This window comes from Schistocerca americana, chromosome 5, assembly GCF_021461395.2.
Source record: "Schistocerca americana isolate TAMUIC-IGC-003095 chromosome 5, iqSchAmer2.1, whole genome shotgun sequence".
Lineage (NCBI taxonomy): Eukaryota > Metazoa > Arthropoda > Insecta > Orthoptera > Acrididae > Schistocerca > Schistocerca americana.
The window spans coordinates 71,145,849-71,163,109 of NC_060123.1; the positions used below are offsets into that span (position 1 = coordinate 71,145,849).

Below are 17,261 nucleotides of genomic sequence, written 5' to 3' on the forward strand. Positions count from 1 at the left end.
TTTGAAAGTATTCATATGGAGTGTAGCCATGTATGGAAGTGAAACATAGACGATAAATAGTTTGGACAGGAAGAGAATAGATGCTTTCGAAATGTGATGCTACAGAAGAATGCTGAAGATTAGATGGGTAGATCACATAACTAATGAGAAGGTATTGAATAGAATTGGGGAGAAGAGGAGTTTGTGGCACAACTTGACTAGAAGAGGGGACCGGTTGGTAGGACATGTTCTGCGGCATCAAGGGATCACAAATTTAGCATTGGATGGCAGCGTGGAGGGTAAAAATCGTAGAGGGAGACCAAGAGATGAATACACTAAGCAGATTCAGAAGGATGTAGGTTGCAGTAGGTACTGGGAGATGAAGAAACTTGCACAGGATGGGGTAGCTACATCAAACGAGTCTCACGACTGAAGACCACAACAACAACAACAACAACAACAACCTACGGCAGGCATTACGAAATACAAGTAAAATGAAAAAAACATTATCTTTCAGCACCCGGATTACTGGTTTCTGAATTCTGTGTTGTAGTAAATATACTCGTAAAATTATGAGTTCTACCGATTCGAGGAGTTATCTCACTTCTGTTCCCATGCGTCGAAACGTACTAATGTACGTAGACCTGTAAGCCTTTCAGCTGGTGTTATATGGAGTGGTGTGTGACACATACAGAAATGACTGAAGCATCATTACGCACTAATTGCCTCCGCTTTGCGCTGGTGGAGTTTCCGATAAGTAATCTGCCAGCAATAAATACTGTGCAGCGGTGTTAGGAGGAAAGGTTTTCCGTATGAAATGGTACTTGCGTGTATCCACTGTTATTCCGCGGATAAGGGGTGGGAGTAAGGCCTCTCTGACCACGACATATAATTTAATTGCAAAACCATTTTAACTGGCATAAAGCTGCACGCAGTATTTCATCTGTAGAGCAGTTCGTTTTGCTGAAAATGGGAAACGTCCAGCAGAGCGTCAGTAACGCTGCCGTAATTACACGGTGCTAATTAGCGAAATATTTGCACAAGTGTGCATTCACATCAGTGCTAATGGGCGAACCAGCTGGTACTTTCATAGTGGCACTTCCCATTCGTGACAGCAGACCGTTTCGCCTTTGTTGTTTCATTTCTGAATGGCCGCCAGCGTCATCAGAGGCGCTGAGATGTTAGAACCGGAAACTGCATCCGCCCGAACGATCTCCACAGCAGTTCTTAAGGTTACGGTTCAAATTATGTCCTGTACTTTACAGGCTACATTACAATACTTGTAATACTACATGTTTGTATTGTGTGTGTGTGTGTGTGTGTGTGTGTGTGTGTGTGTGTGTGTGTGTTTGTGTGTAGAATGTAGTGTAACGTTTTGTATGATGATGGTGATGATAGACGTGTGAGGGTGAAACCTTATGCAGCCATAGAGTTTGCTATTAGCGAATAGGACCAAGTGGGATGCCACGGCTAGCGCAGGAACTTCTCGCCACCACCTCTGCTCTCCTTGCTGCCCAATACTAACTATGGAAATTTTTTCTACCATTGGTTCCAAACCAGCTCGAGTATCTGTTAGCGACCTCGGCCACGGAGATGGAGTTCTATACGTCCTGTATGTGCGATGTTCGTTCGAACTGCGTGCGTACAGTGCCTATGATTATCTGTTCCCGGATCAAACGGAGACGGAAAGCCCTTCTGACAAATAAAAACTAAAAACTAAACTAAACCTGTCGCGCACAGGCCATGAAGGCCCAAAGCTACCGACCGGCTGCCGTGTCATCCTCAGCCCGCAAGCGTCACTGGGTGCGGATATGGAGGGGCATCTGGTCAGCACACCGCTCTCCCGGCCGTATTTCAGTTTCCGAGACCGGAACCGCTACTTCTCAACCAAGTAGCTCCTCAGGTTGCCCCACAAGGGCTGAGTGCACCCCGCTTGTCAACAGCGCTCGGCAGACCGGATGATGACCCATCCAAGTGGTAACCCAGCAACAGCGCTTAACTACGGTGATCTGACAGGAACTGGTGTTACCACTGCGGCAAGACCGTTGACGCCTTCTGACAAATAACTGTTTTTAATACAATAAGCAGTCCGTCTCCAGGCCACAAGTAGCCCATTGGAACCATACGACCGCCGTGTCATCCTCATATGAGGATGCGGATAGGAGGGGCGTATGGTCAGCACACCGCTCTCCTGGTTCTTATGATGATTTTCTTTGACCGGAGCCGCTACCATTCGGTCGAATAGCTCCTCAGTTGGCATCACGAGGCTGAGTGCACCCCGAAAACTGGCAACAGCTCATGGCGGCACAGATGGTCACCCATCCAAGTGCCGGCCACGCCCGACAGCGCTTAACTTCAGTGATCTGACGGGAACCGGTGTATCCACTGCGGCAAAGCCGTTGCCCTTTTAATACAGTAAATGATAGTGGATTGTATGGCACCCTAGACAGGTTACCCTAAAATGTGCCCCAACGTGGTTAGAATTGTACATGGAAACGCAAGATCAAGCCACATAAAGCTAGCATGGCAACATAAACAGCACAAGTAAGATGGCGTCAGAATGCATCAGAATAGGGCAGTAATATCTGTCATACTTTACAACGTCTCCTCTCACAGTGCAGTAACAACAATGGAATATCAGAAACGGCGATTGTTGTTTTTGAGCAGGAGAAATAGATTAAGGAACACCTCAAAAGACTGTTCAAAAGAATCGAGTAATGATATTGTTTCTACAGTTGCTAGTTTTAATCCACTGTACCACATTGTTGATACTAAGTGCATTGAACAGAAAAATATTTCTATCCATTTAAAAGCAGCTCGATTTTTAACTGAGGTACGAAAGAGCAAATTATAAAATGACTGGTGTAATACTGACAGTGTATGTAGATACAGATGATCCGAGAACGCATATCATTCAACTCCAAGTCGCCCCTTCCTAAACGTTTGTGATAGGAGAGGTAAACATCAGAGGGGCACCACATTTTGGAAGCAGACTGCAAGAGTTGCAGGGATCAAGGCAACCCGTGAGGATGCTTTTTTGTGGGCAGAAGGCGTGAGATGATACCAAAATATGATAATCTATGTAATATACAAGACCACATCTATTATATATTGCATGTCACTATAATGAAATGCAAGGAAGTGAGTACTATGCAGCAAGGGTACACACTTACGGGCACAAATGTCACCAGCACTGAATTACTGGGACTGGGATTGGGGGGGACGGCTCAACAGATTGGTTATGCATGACAACGGGGCCTATAAACTGGAGACCCCCGTGAAAAAAGATGAAAAAATGAGGACGTAAAACTACTTTTTCGAACATTCTGGATGCCTCAGACCATATACTCAAGTGGTGCTTAAAACTCCTAAACTGTGACAATTTAAGTCGTATTTAGCGAGTATAAAAAAGTATATCAGATTCACAATTAAATTTATTAACAATGTATATGTGATTATTACGCATTATGTCCTAAACCTTGTTGAAGGGAAGAATAAAGGAGAAATACTACCTACAGAACATAAGTCTTTACGCTATATTTAGGTCAGTTAAAAAAACAGATTGGTAAGATTCAGTAAACTGGAATATATTTTGTAAGAAACATTTACCTAGAATCAGTTTTTCGCGTTTTAAAAGATAAATAAAATTGACGTATTGCCTTGACTGTGCTTCATTACATTTCCTCTCGACAAATACCCCGAGTATTTGACCATCAATGGACTGTCGTGCGGTGTTCGATTGTTAGCTATCTTCTCCTGGACGCTCCTCCTACAAACTTACAGCAAAACCCAGCCGATTCGTCCTTCATCTGCCTCATTCCTTCATCACTCGTAGTCGTATTGACAAAAGTCACTAGAAAATAGAAAATTGTCTTTTTTTAGTGAAATATAAATGCATTTGGCTTACTGGCATGTTAGTAAATCCAGCAAGCCATTATTTCTTGCTGCACAAGATCTCTTAGTATGAGTAATTGGTTAAGCTTTGAAACGTTCGTTCAGCGGTGTCAATTTTGTCAATTAAAACTCAACAAGTTTAAATTGCTTTTAGAAAATTACTGGAAAGGGGAGACGTGCATCCTGACTCATCCCCCACCCCACCACCCCCGCGGTGACGCCCACGCGTGTAAGACAAAATATTATGACTACCATCTTTACAGTGTATTGGTCTGTTAAAGAACTCTATACAGCGCTGTTCCTGTGTGCCATGGATTCGACAATTCGTTGGTTGGTTTTAGGTGGTGTTCCCATAGGTTACATTCCTTTGGTCTGCGGGCACCTAGCTAGTGACTGCCATCGTTCGACATGTGTTTCATCGTGTTCAGATAAGGCCAATTTGGTGTTAAAGCATCTCCATAAATTCAGCATCATTCTGCCCAAGACACTGTAACACGATTATGGCCTTGTGACACAGTCGGTCATTCTGCCGGAAAATCACAAACCCGTCGGGGAAGACAGTAAGCGTGAAAGCATGTAGGTCGTGCGCAGTAATGTCCATGCAGGCTACAGCTGTTATTGCGCCTTCGATTACTGCCACAGGTCCCATGGAGGCCCTGGAGAACGTACTCCATAACATAATAACTTCGTCAGCGGCGTGCGTCTGCGGTCCTGTGCATGTTCCCGTTCGTCTGGATGAGAACTTTCTCGGACATGGCCACAGAAATGGTGTGACAAGAAACGTGATTTATTCCGGTTCCACTGATCCACGGTCCTAGCCAGATTATCCAGAGCCCAGAGAAACCATAACTGACAGTGTCGTTTCGTCAACGTTGGGGACACTCCAGCGTCGTCTTCTATGGAGCTCAGTGCTCAAAAAAGTGGGCCGAACTGCCAGCACGGAAATCTCGGAAATAATAGTGGTAGCACCAGCTTCGTAGTTTGTTGTCGGATCTGTCACAGACCGCCATCTACCCTGTTTTACACAGAGGTTAAACCTCTAAATAACTGAAATGTATTAACATGTCAGTTTAGTAGTTTCCAGTAAACAACAATTGCTAGAAGTTCAAACGCTGCTGAACTTCACTATTATATGTTCGTTTCAACTCAAATTTTCATCAGTATTTACTATCAAACACAGTTCAGAAGTAGCTGTAATATTTCCTGAATTTTTCTTCTATTGCTGTCTCTCTCTAACAAGGTTATTTAGCATTAGTTTCATCTCCAGATAGTATCATTTTAACATGAGCTGTGTTATTGGTTAACCCACATACATATCTAAAGATTAACATGGAAAAACTGAACACTGTGGCACACTATTTGCGTCTGCTTCTGTTCAGTGAAACAGTGGCTCCTTCCGGCATTGCTCGAATTATTGACCAAATTATTCTGCATTGCTTCCTAATGTGTTATTGAAACTAGTTGTACACATATAAAGTTTAAGCTTTCTTGACAAAAGTCTTAGTCTGTGCAAACACCCTATAGGTAAGGTGCTAAAATATAACAACTGGTGACATTTCGTTATTCAAGGCTGAATGGAACACTTTTGTTGCACCTTCGTGGTTGGTAAGCTTGGTTATTCTAAGGGTCGTATAAAGAAATTCAACAATGTAGAGCGTACAGTTCATTGTTGATAGCCGTGTGAATTGATCAATGTCTCGAATGAGATGAAAAAAAAAAAGAAAAAGAAAAACACGTGTGTCGTGCTGTTATCAAACATTTTCTTTTGAATGTTTGGACTGCCGTAAAAATCAAAACAGAATTGGATAAAATTCAGGCAGACACTGATGAAGATCATTTTCTTTTCGATTAATGAGTTTAAACGTGATCGGACAACCACTGAAGACAAACCCTGCTCTGGCCGTCCAGTTGAGGTCATCACAAAGGAAACCATTGACAAAATCCGATATGAAAATGCAAGACCGCCGAATAAAACTTCTTGTGGTTTCTGATGTCAACTGAACTGGTGCATAGTATCCTCCACGGAGAATCAGCTATGAAGAAGCTGTGCCAGCTGAGTGCCCCAATTGCTCACAGTTGACCAAAAGCGCATCCAGCCCACCAATTCAAGACAGTAGCTGCCGATGTTTGATCGTAATCCGCAAGGTTTGCCTCGCTGTTAATGAACCTGTATCCAACTTTACACAGTAGAGTCAAACCGGCGTCAAAATCAGCAAACTGTGGTGAAAGTATACATAAGAAGGCAAAGACCATTTTGTCTTCAGGTAAGGTGATACCCACTGTTCTTTTGGGACTCCCAGTGAATAATTCTCACAAATGACTTGGAAAAAGGCGGAACCGTTACTGGATCCTATTATACTTCATTGTTGGGTCTTTTTAAACTTGCGTAGGATGACATTAGACCAAGGCTGCCACGCAAAAAAGTGATCTTTCACCAGGGTAATGGACCGTTCCACAATTCAGTGACAACAATGCCGAAACTGCATGAAATTGGCTTCCTCATTTAGCTTATACATCAGAGGTAGCCCAAAGGTACGTCTCAGTGTTCCCCAACTCGGAACTTTAACTTCTGAGAAGAAACATCCACCAAATGAGGACATTTTAGCGGCATTCAACGAGTATTTTTTAATGTGTGATAGAACCTATTTTTCCGATGGGATGAAAAACTGGAGGACCGCTGGAGGATAGGTTGTATCCCTTAAAGGAGACTTTGTCAGGAAATAAGTTGAGTTGTTTACGAAAGATACATTTTTTTTTGCTTTTTTATGAGACTTATGAGACCATCCCGGTATTTGAAGAAAAAAGTGAGTAGCCATTCTGAAATCCAAATTGTGAAGTTAAGTACATTAGATTTTCGAATATTCTGGAAAAAAGTGTCAATAGATCTGCCATAATTTTTTTTTCAGAACTTACATGTAACGTCTCCTCTAAAGATGTTTAACGATAGCATATTTCAATCTGTGGTATAAAATTCATAGCGGTAGTGACGCGTTTCATACACGACAAAGCAAATGAGTTGTTATATTAGAACATTTCTTCAATATTGTTCCGATTTCTGTCAACAGCAAACTACCTTTTTACTTGCCAACTTTTACGATTCTATTTATTTCAGAACTCTATTTTCGGTTCCACTTAAAAATGCCCCACTTTCTGCTTAATCGTGGTTTCAGTATACCCCACGCATCTTCAGCTGACATATTTGGCCAGATTTTTCTAACATAATTTTAACAAGATCACTTGCGGCATTGTCAGCTACTGTTTCACAGCAACACTATCTTTCTCAACGTCAGAGTGCTTCTTTTTTCTCGTCTGATTATATTCCAGTGTCGAAGTGCCAGTTTTCTCCTTTCTTTCTATTCATAGTTGGTTTAAGTTCGTGAGCAACAATATTAATTTACGAAAGAATGTGCATATTTCTGCATTTCCTTAACAAACCGTAGTGTTAAAGTACGAATCAGTCCTGAGAAAAATGATTTATGAAAACAAAACAAAACAAAACTAATCACACATCGATATTATAACCAGTTTCGATTTTATGAGTAATCATCTTTAGACATTGCCTCATCAGATGGTGAAAAGAAACGATGACTGGAGCATTGTTGAGTGCTAGGGGACATCGCTCATTACTGGTGTCATACCAATGCTCCATTCATCGTCTCTGTTCACAATCTGATGAAGCATGGCCTGAAGATGATTTCCCATAAAATCGAAACTGTTTACAATATCGACGTGAGATTATTAATTCTTAATAAATCCTTGTGATCGAGACTGATAAGCATTTTAAATACCTACCAGATCACTGATATTTTCCCACAATGTTTTCAAAAAGTGTAAACTGCTGTGTATTTTACAAAATGCAAGTAATACACTAGCGTTATTTGTAATGTTTATCACAGAAATCGTCCCTATGCGTTTAGAGCGGTTTCTAAATCTCTGTTATTTATGCATTTTTGCCGTATTGGTAGGGAAATTCACTTTTAAGGGGATACGGAATCACCTATCCCCGCAATGTTAATATATGCCTACTATAGGGAACATTTTCTCACAAACTACTGGAGACAGAGAGGTAAAAATTTTACTGTATGTGCATTCATATGTTACAACAATACTGAAACAACAGTTTATTGTCAAAGTATTTTCTTACAGAGATATTGTACATTTATTTTTAAGTAAATTTTTTCCATCGCTTTTTACTAGACTATCACCCCTAAGTCTTTTGTAAATCAAGTAATTAAAAAATCGTTGTTTCAGTATGTAATAGGGACCTATGTCACTACGTCATAAAAATTTCAGACTTCTAGGTTGACCAGTACCTGAGATAATGTTCCTAGATGAAGTAAAAAGTAAACTTACGGGAAACGGAGAAAGAAGATTAAAACATTCCTGATCCGTAGCTAATACCCCCTTCACAGTCGTCATAATCATCTTCAAGTCTTCTTTTGGCACCCCTCTGCACCTGTCTTGCTTTTTTCACTAATGTCTTGATTATATTATCAGCATGCCTTAGTCTGTGCTGATCTAAAAAGAACATAGCACGTACCGTACGGGAACCAACACACATACCCAACTTTTGAAGGACCTGGCATTTAGTTATATTTCCAAGATTGAAGGTTGCCACAGCATCATACACACCAAAATGTAGTGTATTAATTCCGACAAACACTGTTTTTGGGAGACGATGCCATATCACACTATTCAAGCACTCGCTGGGGTTCTGCGTTTTTCCGTGAAGACATTTCATCAGAAGACTTCTGTCAGCCAGATCTCTGAAAATGGGCTTTATTTCTGCCATGATGGCTGATGGTAGACTGTGGTGGTGAATGTATTTCTCTCGTGTTGTTAGTCCCCTATTGTATTTACACCAGCTGTTTTCACCTTTGGGGCACAAACCATGTTGTGGATGCTCATCCGTGGATGCGGTGTGGAAATATAAAGCCCATATAGCTCTCCTCATTTCTTCAAGATTGCCTGTATTTTGCCTGATTGCAAGGCCATAGCAGTTCTGAATGTGGTCTATTATGGAATCAGTCAATCTTCCTCTGCCATCCAAGGTTTTCCCATCATCTAGTTTTTTCCCTTTCATAACTGATTTTAACCTTCTCAGCCTGGCACCCATTCTCTTCTGCACATGTCCTATACATTCAAGTTTGCTTATATTTACACTGTTCCCATATGGTTTGCTTTCCAAAACTTCTTTGAATGCTTTAGAGTCACCATCTCCCAGATATTTGACATAGCGAACATTATACCACTGTGAAGAGCGATGAAAAATTTTCTTCACCCCAGCAACCTCCATGCCACCACTACTACCATAATAATTAGCAATACAGTCATCACTGTGTTCATTTTTCAGCCTGCCTGTGCACCTACAGTATTTAGACATTATTGCAACATCAATAACCTTGCCAGTATCAACACTAGTTGCTGTTACAACACCATTGTTGGAGGTGTGGCCCCTTTTCTGCCACGTGCCATCAAACGCCACTGTGAGGTCACGACTGCCGTCATTTTCTTCCACTGCTTCTTCCACAGCAACCTGCATTGACTTCTGTGCTACATCTTCAACTGCAGATCCTAGTACATAATTGTAAGCTTCAAACTTTGAAGGTGCACTTGGAAGATTTAGAACACCACATAGCATATCACCAGCTGCTTTGCCCTTACCAATTGCTCGCAATCCATAAACTAACCTAATATTTACACTATAAAGTTCAGTTTTCTTGTATCCATTATTTACAGTTACTGAAACCGAACTTGGAAACTTACAGCTGTATTTACAAACACTGCATATTAAATTAAACTGGGCAGCCAGGCCAACATGGGATTCTACTTTCAGAGAAACGTTTCCATGACATTTTTTGCAGCACAAACTGTTTTCAAGAGCTTCACACAATATATTCGTATCAATGAGTTCAAAAACTTCATTCCCTCTATCAAGTAAATTATATTTCTCTTCCAAATCTCTTAGTTTTTTATGAGAAGCACTGTTTTCATTTGGTGTAAGTTCGTTCGGCAAATCAGTAATAAGTGGATTCACATTTTCCAACAGTGATGATGATGAACTGCTTTGCTTTGCTAATGAATCATTATTTCTTTTCTTTTGCCAGTTCACACGCTTTTTAAATACTTTTGCTTTAGCTCTAGGCATTTTCACTGCGAAAAATGAAGCACTAAATACGAAATAACTCAACAACAACTACTTTGTTATATCACACTGTTTACAAAACAGTCCCGCCACAAAGTCAAAGAGTAACTTGAGGAAACCAGAGAGAAACATTTTCGGGCAACTAGTGTATAAATAGTCGCTGGAAACCGGGATATTTGAATTCATGTCACTTTAAAGGTACTGCCAAAAAGTTCATGGTCAGCCACGAGAGACGTGTATAACTAAAGCGCAATACCCGATCTCACAAATATATAAAAATAAAATAGTTATAATTGTAGTAGAGCTATGTATGATACGTCATTTTAAAGAGGAAACATGGCAGAATATAATACGCCAATAAAAAAAAATCGATTTTTTAACCCAAAATCCGATTCCGTATCCCCTTAACTGAAAATTCTGACTGACATTTATTTATAAATGTTAGAATGAAGCATACTCTTTGACCATTTTGATGTTGCTTGAGGCCTCAGTCCGCTGGCCATCATCAGTGATGTTACTCTCACGAGTGAGCTCCGACTGTTTAGACTCAAGTGAGAAAGGCACATTGTGAGCTCTGTACCTGTACTGCTACGCAGATCAGCCGTTGCAACACCTTGAGCATGCAATTGTGCACAGTAATTGGTAAGCAGTGTAGTATTTGAGCTACTTACTGCGGGCTGATGTTAACACCAAAGCACCAAGTGCTCATTTGTTACAGACGTACTGAATGGAAACGTCCTGGATCCACCAGCAGCACTATCGTTCAGTAATGCAAGTGCTAAATGTGCGAAAATAAACCAGAGTGGATAAGTACGTCAGTGTCTGTTCCGTAGTACACGTTGCAGTTACGGAATGTATTGTGGGCTTTCCACAAAGAGCCTGTTTCATAGCAACTTCACCGAATACTGCTGGCCCACAGCTGACATCTTTACCTTAATTTTGCCACAACAGTTCATGCCACGAAACTATTCCAGAAACTCTTACACACAAGTCAGTGTTCTATATTTTATTTGCGTCACTCCTAACCCGGCACGATGCCTTACATACAGGACGAACCTTGATAAAACCAAAAATCTGGAGGGACGGATTCCCTTCTGGAAATGGAAGAAAAAGTGAACATGTGCCCGGAAATTCGTGGTTGCCACGGTAGATATAACTGAAAACGACCACTCCTCTGAACATATGGCATATATTCCTTGTGAGTTGCATGCTCTGTGATTAACGCAGCGTATTATAAGCAGAAGATTCGTCCGGCATTCGTGTCGGGAACAAGCCGAAATAGAGTTTTTGTACGGTCGAGAGGCAGCACAGCTATACCAAAACAAGTACCCTCACACATACCAACCGTATAAATCAATATTTCAAGCCCTTTTTGGGCGTTTGTTTGATTATAGGCCCTTTCCGACAGATGAACCTGCAGGGAGGCTGAGGTCTGTGCGTACACCAGATTCGGAGGACCAGGGCCTACAGGATATTCACACGAATCCTAGTATAAGCTCCAGGCAAATGCCTCGCCAACGTGGTGCAGGGCAGAATAAGCTTGTGTGTAACCTGAATGACAACCGCTACTGTCCCTGTCACCTGCAACACACAAGGAACACAAGGAACGTGGTCAGAAGAACTGTCTTTTGTCACCGCCATCTACCGTGGCAACAATGCATTTCCCGACACATGTTCATAGGATCTATTTTAGTAAATTTCCAGTCAGAAATCGGTCCCTGCAGTTTGTCGGTTTATTAATGTTCACCCTGCGTACATTTGTTACTCAGTGCACTCTTGTACATGTACCTCTAAGCTGATGGGCCATTCCCATCGTCTGGATGTGTGCTACCTGCTGGATTTCATCTGCATTCTGTGCAACAGCTCATCAAACTCGACGGCTGATGTCATTGGCTTTGCTACGACAAACAGACGTAATCATGTACCAATACAATACTACTATACTCTAATAACCTTCAAAATTAATTGGAATAAAATCACTGGATCTCAGCGTCAGTAATGATTTGTTTGGCCTCCTGGTTTTCTTGCATAGTTGGCGTATGTAATGCATTAGATATTTTTTCGCGTACCTGCTACGTAAACTGTTTTGCATAAACCCTCCAGAGTCTGAAAAAAACACATCTGACGGAGTTTCGAAAATGAAAACTATTACGAATATTTTCCTTTGAGGATGTTGAAATTGAAAGTGTTACTTCGCAGTTTCCTTTCGTGTCTGTCTGCTTTCGGGCATTTTCTTCCCTCCTGTAGCTAACTGCTGAATATTTAAGTAACACTAACACGCTGTTCGGTTATTGAAGCTTGAGTTTCTGATGCTTATTCTTTCTCTCTCCAATATTCTTTATATATACCATTAGTCTCGATGATCCGCTGAAGAAGAATAATGTAAATCAATTTCATTCTTCAACACCTCTTTCGTCCTATCAAACAAATACTAGGCTACATCTGATGTTTTTCAGGAAGGAGCTTGTTACTCTATTCACATCCAAAAATTACACAGCTCTTCTTTATAAAATAAGTAGTTAGGAATGCAATAAAAAGCGCTGTTTATCGGTTCTGTTTTCCGTAATGCCGGCAAAAGGCTACTTTATTCTAAACATTGTTGCAGATGCATGTAAGTTCCCTCAATGGCTGTGCTTTATTATTTTTTCATAGCAGGTTGGAGTATTTTCTCGAGTTCGCCGTATGGCGCAATTGTGGCTGGTTTCCCCAGATGTCACTGCTATAGGTGACTCCATTACTAGACACGAGATGTCATTTCACATACATCTATTTGACAGACATCTCCGCTTACGCAACACACAAACAACAAAGTAATAAAATATTTAGGCAAATAGCACATCACGTTCAATACTAATGCATTCTGCTTCAGATGTTGAGTACGAATAGTATGAAGTCGACAATTTTTCTTCTTTATTGCCAGCAGCATAATACATGTCTGATAGCGGTATGATTATTAGAGTAGAAGCACCAAATAGCTTATAATAAGTAAACTTTATTTACGATAGACTGTTTCGGCTTTGTCGCCACTTTCTAATACCTACGATCAGAATTTTGATGATAACAGGTGTGGATGTCAATGTCTGCAGCTGTATTGTACTCAGGTCTCGATTGATGTGACGTCCGTATTACGCTGTTAGTACACTGTGTCACTGATACGATAGAAAATGCACTTCGGATTCTGGGCAGAATACGAAAATGTTTTGAAATGAACATTCCTGAAGAATTAGAAATCTATATCTACACGAGATAATACCCATCAGAAATATAAAACGAACAAACAGAACTTAGTCACATGTACTACCTGAAAAATTTTATTGAACTTTTAGAACACGAAAATGCAAAAATCGGAAGAACATATGCAACAACCAAAGACAGTTGTAACAAATTTTAGTTAATAAAATAATATCGATGTTCATCTGCACAATCTTTATAAACATATAGCGTCTTAAGAGTGGAGCTGTCAGACTACTGTCACATCGTAATTAACATTTAATTTTCAACGTCTTTACATCATTTGCGAGCTTATTAAAACAATGACAGTTTTAAGACAGTCCAATAACGACGTAATACGGATGTCACATCAATCTAGACGTGAGTACAATGCAGCTACTTTAGTATAAATGACATTCACATTCAAACATGTTCTCATCAGAATTGTTATCTCAGGTACTTGATAACGGAATTAAAACCGATACAGTATGTCATAAATAAGCAGCTATTTCGTGCATCTACTCTGATACTGAAGAACTTTTATAAAAGGTGAGAAAAGGGACAATATGTAATCTTGCTGGATGTAGCAGGTGTCAGCATCCTCTATGCATTTGCAAAACGTTGTTCGTATATCTGTGTTTTCAACTTGTAGCTTCTTCAGTATGGCACTGTTGTAGCCATGTACCCTTTTTCCAGTGCAGAAAGTAAAGGCGATAATGATGGGGTAATAGAAGGGAAAATTCTCGAAAACTTCTCGATAAATATAGTACTCATATATTCTACAAACTTGTTGTATTCAGACTAGTTACAGTTTGGTTACATAGTGGTGGTAATACTTAGACTTTTATGGAGTGTGATGTAAAGTTAAGCCAAATTTCGCACGATGGCTGGATGTGGGCGGCAATTCTTTGCAAGATGGTTGCAGGAGCAGTACCGTAGGAGAAGATTGGCTGCTCGAGCAGGGATTTAAAAGGAGCTGCTCCTGTCTGACTTTCCAGAAATGTTCACAATAGTTTGTCACCACAGAAAAGTCTGCAACGCAGTTTGTCCATCTGCTGTCACGTGGAAGTGTGCCGAATAGCAGAGACTTCATGGAAGCTGATCAGTATTCCAATTGTTTGCACGCAGATGTCTCACGTCGCGGGGGCAGCGACTTCTGATGGGATCCTGGCGTGACTGATGATAGCGGTTGATGTCTGTTTCCAAGCTCTGCTACAGTCCATCCCGTTATAGTAGAAATAGGGACGGTTGGTAGATTTAACTCCTGCAGATAAAAGTTTGTTATCAAATACTCTCCGCAACTCACTAAATGTGAGTTTTGATTTTAGTTTCTTTGTCAGATACGTATATTGAGTAAGTACATTTTTGTATACTCTTGCAGAAGATTTCAGTAAGTGTTTCACGATTTCGCATAACGTAAGTCTGCTTGGAGGGCACACACATTTCACTTTGTGCTATGGGGGAACATTAACGTTAAGCGGCTGTCACCTGGCGAGGACCACAACATTTTCCATAACTCTCCGTCTACAGTATAAATGTTTCACTCTACAGTGGATTCCTCGTTGTTTGAAAACAATCTGAGACATAAAAATTATGTATCGGCCCAGGACTCCAGCCCGAAGTCTTGACGTTTCCACGCAAACCCTTTTATGAACAGAGGTGTCCCAGATCGACTCACGACTGGCCTTCATAGCTCTATAAAATGGCTCGTCAGGCCATTTCAAACCTCCTTAATACTTTCGATAGGTGTTTGTTCAAGGTAAACTCATGCTCATAAATTAACGATAATGCTGATACATTGTGAAACAAAGCTCTGGTGGGTGGTTTGTGGGTTGAAATCACCTCGGGGTATGACCATGGGGTGCATCTGACCTGCGGTCGTCGCACGGTGGCGCTGGCAGCAGTCCACATGCACAAAGGTGTGTTGGTGCATGTCAGAGTACGGTGCAGCGAGTTAAGTGTGCAGACGTTGTGTGTTGAAAATGGCTCAAAGAACACATATTGATGACATTATGAGGGGTAGAATACTAGCGCGACTGAAGGCTGGTCATTCACAGCATGCTCTTAATCATAACACAAAAAGGTGAATATGTCCCGGAGAGAGTTATGGATTTAAAAGAAGAGAAATAACTTTTAGACTTGGTGAATCCATAGTAAGCAATGACTGAGAGCATACATGTAATTGCCAAAGAAGTTTTTCAAAAATGGTTGAAATGGCTCTGAGCACTATGGGAATTAACAGCTGAGGTCATCAGTCCCCTAGAACTTAGGACTACTTAAACCTAACTAACCTAAGGACATCACACACATCCATGCCCGAGGCAGGATCCGAACCTGCGACCGTAGCGGTCGCACGGTTCGAGACTGAAGCGCCTAGAACCGGTCGGCCACTCCCGCCGGTAAAGAAGTTTTTCTTAAGGGATGAAATTTATAATGGTGGATTTGTTCCTGGGGAGACGCTGAATAATGGGTGGGCGGGGGTTAGATTTTTTTTCTGAGGGAACAGTTTCTTCCCCAAATCATCCCCTGTTACATGTATGGTTACGGTTGTAAGATCCAATAGACACCAAATTTTGTGTTTTTAGAAGATTGGATGCGTCTGCAACAGGAAGTACCCGAGAGTGATGACTCATCTATAGTGAGTAGTATCCCAGAGTGGGAATGCGCGGATACTAAACTTTAATGACCCATTGTATCATACTGCACGACATGACAAATGCCATGTTGGATGACCTGTTGGCGTGCCTCATGTTATAAGACGTGACGTCTCGTATCATGTTTCCTCGCTTGAAACAATGCATCCTTTAACACGATCTGGATACTAATTAGAACAAGTAAAAAAGCACGAATATGTCAAGACGCTTCGAATTAAATGCCAGAAAAGTCTAAAAGCTTACTCCCTTCTTTTACATTCCTAATTCTGGCCAGGTGAGATTCACCTTTCATTTGTCCTAAGATAGGGGCATTTTTAATTATTTTTACAATATAAATGACTGTTGACGTACATTGTTAATATGTACCTAAACATTAAAGACAGTTTCAAGAGTAAATTGGACAGTAGTTGGTGATTAAATCTAAGTCATGTCGTCATATACAGCCATAGCGAAGGAGAAAGATGTCTTGCCACATGTAACTGCTCGTCCGTAGAAAATAATATATTCTTAAGAATGACGTAGATTCTCAGTTAGAAATTTCCGAGATTGCACATTATATCTTTGGTAACACAAACCTCTCGGGTGATCAAAAAGTCAGTTCAAATTTAAAAACGGAATAAATCACGGAATAATGTAGATAGAGAGGTACAATTTGACTCACTTGCTTGGAATGACATGGGGTTTTTTAGAACCAAAAAAATACAAAAGTTCAAAAATGTCCGACAGATGGCGCTTCATCTGATCAGAATAACAATAATTAGCATAACAAAGTAAGACAAAGCAAAGATGAGGTTCTTTACAGGAAATGCTCAGTATGTCCACCATCATTCCTCAACAATAGCTGTATTCGAGGAATAATGTTGTGAACAGCACTGTGAAGCATGTCCGGAGTTATGGTGAGGCATTGGCGTCGGATGTCGTCTTTCAGCATCCCTAGAGATGTCGGTCGATGACGATACACTGGCGTCTTCAGGTATCCCCAAAGCCAATAATCGCACGGACTGAGGTCTGGGGACCTGGGAGGCCAAGCATGACGAAAGTGGCGGCTGAGAACACGATCATCACCAAACGATTCGCGCAAGAGATCTTTCACTCGTCTAGCAATATGGGGTGGAGCGCCATCCCACATAAATATCGTACGTTCCAGCAGGTGTTTATCAGTCAGGCTCAGGATGATGCGATTCTGTAACATATCGGCGTACCTCTCAGCCGTCACGGTTGCAGTATTGCTGTCCAGCGCCATCTGTCGGATATTTTGTGAACTTTGTTTTTTTTTATTCTAATAAAACCCCATGTCATTCCAAGCATGTGCGTCAATTTGTACCCCTCTATCTACATTATTCCGTGGTTTATTAAGTTTTCAAATTTATACTGACTTT

At 41.0% G+C, this 17,261-nt stretch overlaps 1 pseudogene; it reads right to left on the reverse strand.

Moving 5' to 3' along the window:
* Positions 1-2,265: 2,265 nt before the first annotated feature.
* On the reverse strand, positions 2,266-2,383 carry LOC124617046 (annotated as a pseudogene).
* Positions 2,384-17,261: the final 14,878 nt, after the last annotated feature.